At 53.1% G+C, this 6,783-nt stretch overlaps 3 protein-coding genes and 1 non-coding gene across 5 annotated transcripts in view; 1 reads left to right on the top strand and 3 right to left on the bottom strand.

The window, feature by feature from the left end:
* LOC102934530 (zinc finger protein OZF) overlaps window positions 1-6,783 on the bottom strand; it is a 1,287,564-nt gene that overhangs the window by 682,476 nt on the left and 598,305 nt on the right.
* Window positions 1-6,783, top strand: part of LOC102930400 (zinc finger protein 501) — a 1,110,025-nt gene that overhangs the window by 532,820 nt on the left and 570,422 nt on the right. The window lies entirely within an intron of this gene.
* The window catches only part of LOC102940718 (zinc finger protein 3), a 107,592-nt gene that overhangs the window by 34,376 nt on the left and 66,433 nt on the right, over window positions 1-6,783 (bottom strand). The window lies entirely within an intron of this gene.
* Window positions 3,430-3,501, bottom strand: TRNAC-GCA. Its single transcript has one exon. It is a non-coding gene; the product is annotated as a tRNA-Cys (tRNA).

The raw sequence follows: 6,783 nt of genomic DNA on the forward strand, positions 1-6,783 counted from the left end.
ATGAGAAAACCGACCAGCTGCTGAGCTGGCCTGCAGACGCGGTGAAGCCTCCTTCCGTACAGCCTGTGTCCATGCCCAGACCCGATTTTCTGCCAGCCATGGGGCTCCTAACGCAGACACAAACCCCCCTCCCCTGACATTAGGACTCCGCTATTCCAGCCCGCTATGGCCCCAGTACACCCTCCTGTTTTGTTCGGACTCATAATGGTTTTTTTTCACTCTGTTTACAGCTGGTCCGGGACAGGGCGGGGGGTGGCTGATTGATAAGGTGCGCTGTATTACGGAGGAGGGATACGTGAGGTGGTTAATTGTGGAGTCCCAGCTCATACTTCTAACAGTCAGCAAATAACTAGCAAAAATGTCATGGGAACGACTTGTTCAACTCTTTTCACCGTGGCCGCTTGGACCCCCACATGGCATCAGAGGCTAAGGAGGGACGCGACTGGAAGGGTCTGGGTTTCACCCTGAGTGGAAGCACACACAAAAAAACCTCGGCTAGTACCCGCAGAGCCATAAGCCAGAAATGCCTCCTATCGAAATACTGATCACAACAAACCCCGAACTGCCCCCTACCTGGCCACGCCAGCCGGCCGGCCGGCCCGCCCCAGCCACTCCGGACCTGCCCGCACACAGTACAGTTCCCTTGGTATTCTACTGTTGAGAAGAGCCCACTTCCACTTTAATTGAATTGTCTCGTTAGCACTGACTCCCGACTTGGTAAGGCAACTCCCTTCTTTTCATGTGCGGTGTATTTATACCTGCCTGCTGTACTTTCCACTCCATGCATCTGATGAAGTGGGTTCTAGCCCACGAAAGCTTATGCCCAGATAAATTTGTTAGTCTCTAAGGTGCCACAAGGACTTGTTGGGAGGTGGATGTTCAGGCCTCTCTGTAAGGGCCTATGCTCTAAGAGTTTGGGTGTGTTCTTGTCACTTAGCTAGTTATAGAGGTGTAGAGGAGAGAATCAAAATCACTGTCTGACTGTATAGGGCCTTTGGCTGGGCAGCGGAGGCAGCCGTGGGCTGGGGGGTGGTCGGTCGCCTCCTCACGTTCCAGGCTGGTCGCATTGAAATAAGGTGCTGTTGGGTGGTTAGGAATACAATCCTGTCCTGATAATGCCTATCGCCTCCAGAGAAAGGGAAGTGCCTAGAAGATGGGAAAGGAAACTTAGTTTGATAGCATCCTGTCTGGCGAGAACTCACCTATCCATAGCTGGGATGTGAAATCCTCACTTCTGTATTGTTTTGTCATTATAGTTCCCACTTTGCTATTGTTTGTCTGTATAATCTCTGTCTGGCTTTGCGATTGTTTCTGTCTGCTGTATAATTAATTTTGCTGGGTGTAAACTAATTAAGGCGGTGGGATATAATTGGTTAAATAATCATGTTGCAATATGTTAGGCTTGGTTAGTTAAATTTCAGGAAAATGATTGGTTAAGGTATAGCTAAGCAGAACTCAAGTTTTACTATGTAGTCTGCAGTCAATCAGGAAGTAATGGGTGGGGATGGAAACAGGGAATGGGGATGGGGAAATTGGAATCACGTTTGGCTAAGGGCAGGAATGGGAACAGGGACACGGGTAAGGCTCTGTGGTGTCAGAGCTGGGAAGGGGGACACTAAGGAAGGAAACTGGAATCATGCTCGCTGGAAGTTCACCCCAATAAACATCGAATTGTTTGCACCTTTGGACTTCGGGGATTGTTGCTCTCTGTTCATGCGAGAAGGACCGGGGAAGTGAGTGGGTGAAGGAATAAGCCCCCTAACTCCTCGTTGTTTTTGCTGATACAGACTGACACGGCTGCCCCGTCTGAAACCAGAGCTGGCATTGTATTTTCCATGGGGCAAGATAAATGGCAGAAGCCATTTGTTTAAAATCTAGCACTCCAGGTGAAGCTTGAACTCACCCCCGCTCCCCCCAGCACTGCTCTATAAGTCCTGTGTGCTGACCAGTTGCATAACTGGCACCCACATTTAGGTGGTGTTGCCTTGTGGTGGTGGAAGGGGGTTGAGTGAGCCACAACAAACCCATGTTCAAGTCCCCAGGAAGACAGCAACAGCCGGTCATCCTTCTGTGACAAAACCGGTTCCTCCCACCAGCTGCCTGTGGGAAGGCAGGTGGTTTGAGCCCACCCAGTGCTGGAACTTTTCAAGGGTGAGATTAAGGTGTCTTTTAAGAAGCGGAAAGAGGAAGTGTCTCCTCCATTCCTGTCTAACTCCGCCTGTCTCCTGTGGTCCTTCAGCCTCTCTCCTTCCCGGCTGGGGAGATGCAGAGACAAGCCCCCATCTGGGAGAGTCACCGAGAGGCTGCATCCAATGGAGTGTGTGTGAGAGAGGGAGAGGGGGTATGACTCTGTGTGTGGAGGGTCTGTTAGGGAATGGGTGATGGAAAATGAAGGGGAAGTGAAAGTGAGACCCCGTGCCTGAGTATGAGTGGGAATGCCGTTCACCTTCCCCCCTATGGTCTCATCTTTCAGCCTTTTCTAACCTATCACCCTCACAGAGGTATCGCACATGCCTCAAATAGCGAGAGTCCCTCTTCGACAGAAGAAGCAGATCACAGACTCACGTAGGAGTTATGGGCAGCTACCTCGTCAGCGTTTCACTCATCTGGAAGGTGCTTCACAAAACACAGCACCTCCCCTCTGGGAGAGAAACACCCCATTGCCACCAACTTGCTTTACTCTCCGGGGGGTGGCTTGTCCTGGGGGACCTGGCTCTCTCTGGGAGGCCCATGGTGAGTCTTAAAAAAGGATTTGGGGGGCAGGAGTTATCCCCATGGGAATCTCTTCCCTTCTTTCTCAGGACCACCTTCTTAGCCCTGGCTTTGGGGTTGGCTTTAGCCTGGCTCTCGCCTGACTTGGTTTTAGGTGGGATGTTGACCACCTTCTGGGTTTGGCAGCTTAGACCTTTTCTCTGCCGTTCTGGTCCCTGCTACAGCCACCACTTTCTTAGGGCTATTCCTGGCCCCGGGCATGGTGGCTTTTCTGGGGATCCTGGCAGCTTCTTGGTGGCTATTTTCCTGCTCAGAGCCACTGGCTTCTTCTCATGCCTTGTCCTGGGGGCCCAGATGCTGCTGGATGAACGTGAAGGAGCCGGGGTGCTGGTGACTTCAGCCTGCACCAAGGTGCACCAATCAGACTCCTAGCCCCAACCGGACGTGGGTCTTGTTTTTCGGCACAGCATGGCCCCTGGAGAACAAGGACCTGCCAGCGTGCACCATGTTATACCTTTGTTCAACCGGTGAAAACACAAACTAGAGCCACAGGGGACTGGAACTGATTTCAGCGGCTGGACAGGTTTGCTAAGTTTTGATACATTTGCATAGGAAAATGTGACGTGTTTAAATTCATTTCAAGCACCCCCCTTCAGTGGAATTCCTGAAGACACTGGAGATGGCCATGAAAATATATTTCCATTAAAACAACTACCCAGGGAGCACCTGGATTTGAACCAGGGACCTCTTGATCTGCAGTCAAATGCTCTACCACTGAGCTATACTCCCTGTGATTGAGCACTGTTGGAGTGAGTTTCTTGAGGATTATGAAGGACACACCCTAGTTCAAAGAGCTCCTGTTACGTTCCCAGCCATGGGTGGTTTTGAAAATGGGGTTTCATTAAATTTTATAGATGCACGTAAAAACCACACCTCGCACAATCCCCACACCTGCTCAGTCTCACCAGAGCAAAACAACTTTTGAGGGACCACACCCAGCTCCCCAGCTCTGCGTCCTGTCACCTCTTCACCACTACTCCAATCCCTTAAAGCCACAGGGCACATGTAACTTGAACCCATTCATCACTATGTCATTAATGACTTAATTTTCCAAAGAATTCCAGTCGGACCAGAAGCGGAGAGCTCCCGGGAGTGTCGGCCACACCCCTGTGCCCAGAGAGGGGCTCTGGCAGTGGGTAGCAGGTCGCTTTTTCTATTTCGCACGCTTGTGATTCAGTGGGAGGATTCTTGTCTCCCATCCCGCAGGTCTGGGCTTAATTCATGGCCAGGGGAGACCTGAGTTTTATGCTAATGTAAGGGGACTGTTGCCCCCTTACTAACATTCGGGAGGGTGTTTTAGTTGCTAGCTCCCAGTACTAAAAAGGGGGAAGGGTCGATGGGGAATCAGGACCCTGAGACTGACAGCCCCCAGGAACAATGGGGAGAGGCCAATGCTCCAGGTCAGCCTGAATGTCAGGGCGGGCCGGCTAATCAGGGAGTCAGGAGGCCAGGGAGGTCCCGTCCTCCCCGTGAGCTGGATTTGCCTGGGTCAGACAGAGGGGGGCCGAGCTAAGGAGAAAGCAGGGGCCCGAGCTGAGCTGGGGAGCAGAGCTGGGCCAGATCCAGAGGGACCAGAAAAGCAGCCCAGAGAGAGCAGACCCTGTCCTGGGAGCAGAGCTGCAGCCCCAAAGCCAGAGGCACGGCCCAGAGAGAGCAGACTTGCCCCGGGAGCGAAGCTGCAGCGACCCGAGCCAGAGGGGCCAGAAAAGCAGCCCAGGGAGCAGGCCAGTGCTGGGAGCAGAGTCACAGACGCAGCCTGCAGAGCAGACTTGCCCCGGGAGCGGAGCTGCAGCGACCCGAGCCAGAGGGGCCAGAAAAGCAGCCCAGGGAGCAGGCCAGTGCTGGGAGCAGAGTCACAGACGCAGCCTGCAGAGCAGACTTGCCCCGGGAGCGGAGCTGCAGCGACCCGAGCCAGAGGGGCCAGAAAAGCAGCCCAGGGAGCAGGCCAGTGCTGGGAGCAGAGTCACAGACGCAGCCTGCAGAGCAGACTTGCCCCGGGAGCGGAGCTGCAGCGACCCGAGCCAGAGGGGCCAGAAAAGCAGCCCAGGGAGCAGGTCTGTGCTGGGAGCAGAGTCACAGACGCAGCCTGCAGAGCAGACTTGCCCCGGGAGCGGAGCTGCAGCGACCCGAGCCAGAGGGGCCAGAGAAGCAGCCCAGGGAGCTGGAGGCAGAGTGGAGCTGGAGCTGGGGGCTGGAGCAGTCCTGGGCCGGGTATCGTGAGCAGCTGGGCAGAGCTGGGGGGACCCTGGGCAGTGGGCCCAGCACCGGGGGACTCCTCAGCCAGGAGGCTCTGCAGGCCAGAGTCGAAGGGGGATTGGTAACCCTGACAGGGCGGGGGCAAAGCTGGGAAGAAGGGAATGCTAATTAATTTTGTTAAACAATCTATTTCACCTCGCATTTAGCTGTAACACGCGGAATACATTTCCCAGACCCGATGAAGAGCTCTGTGTGAGGGCAAGTCTACACTACCAAATTAAATTGACTTAAATTACGTCGACTTCGGCCATATCTACACTGTGCAGCTTTGGTCGACGAAACAGTGGAGGGGTACGCGCTGCAATGCTCCCTCTCACTGATTTCACTCTCCTGCTTTGCCGAGAAAATAAAACCACCTCAGCAAGAGGCAGGGAGCTTTTTGCAGTCTGAACAAGTGGGCTGCTGTCTGAACAAGTGGTCAGGCTGGTGATTTCTATACTTAGAGACAGTAGAATCATAGAAGACCAGGGTTGGAAGGGCCCTCAGGAGGCATCTAGTCCCACCCGCTGCTCAAAGCAGGACCAATCCCCGACTAAATCATCCCAGCCAGGGCTTTGTCAAGCCTGACCTTAAAAACTTCTAAGGAAGGAGATTCCACCACCTACCTAGGTAACGCATTCCAGTGTTTCACCACCCTCCTAGTGAAAAAGTTTTTCCTAATATCCAACCTAAACCTCCCACACTGCAACTTGAGACCATTACTCCTCATTCTGTTGTAACTCTTCTGCCTGTCAGAGTCGGCAGCAACAAGGGCCGGGTTCAGTATCTCGGGGATCCATTCCAATAACACAATGCAAAACCGGCTCGAGCCCCCTCCCAGTGACCTGGGACAAATATATACCACCCCCGCTGGGCGCCTCCAAGAGGCAATACTTCCCCTCTCGCAAGCACAGAGTCTGAGTGTGGCAAAAAGCCTTTTAATAACAGAGAGAAACAATGTGGCATTATGTTGGGGAAACACCACCAACAGGATTCATAACACAACCCATGAGCAAAAACCCACTCCAAGCAAATTGGGTCGTGTCCTTTCCCTTTGGTTCTTGAGTCCAGCAACCCGAAATCACCCAAAGTCCCAAAAGTCCAACGACCCAAAAGTCTCTGTCACTGGTCAGGGCAGCCCCAGAGTTCGAAAGTTTATCTGCAGAGTTTTACGTCCCAACCTGGGTGGAAATGGGGGGAGAGAGAGGTAAGGGGCACCTTACATGATCTGAAGCTGACTGCCCCGCAGCTCCATAGGGCTCTGCTCCGCTCCACCAGTCCACGTCCCACAAGCAGCTCCCGCCGTCCTATGAACTGCTCCACCAGCCTGTCCACAAGCCGCTCCAGCCGTCCCAGAAACTGCTCCACAATATATCTTCAGGCTCCCCCACTACTTAACGCAACGCTCAGTGATTTCAGCTCTTAGGTGAATTCAGCCTGTAGTAGGGGAGCCTCAGGGCTGGTCCACCATTAGCCCAAAGCGAGCTCAGCAGCCTGTGACTAGACTCCTAATGGAATCAAAATTAGCTCTGACATTCCACAGTGAAGAGAGGAGGAAGTGCAATTAGCATGTAAGGCCCTCACCAACAGGCCCATGCCACCAAGTATTAATACTTGCCCCCAGTCTCTCTCCATTCACAGAGTTTTGGAACTCATGACCCTTGCCTAGCGAGTGCTACTTAGTTGATGGTGAGTCCCTCCATCATAACAAAAGGCCAAGTACAGTTCCAAGCACAGTTCCCATAATCAGGGTAATAACAATTTATTCTTCCTGCC

Source organism: Chelonia mydas, chromosome 28 (assembly GCF_015237465.2).
Source record: "Chelonia mydas isolate rCheMyd1 chromosome 28, rCheMyd1.pri.v2, whole genome shotgun sequence".
Lineage (NCBI taxonomy): Eukaryota > Metazoa > Chordata > Testudines > Cheloniidae > Chelonia > Chelonia mydas.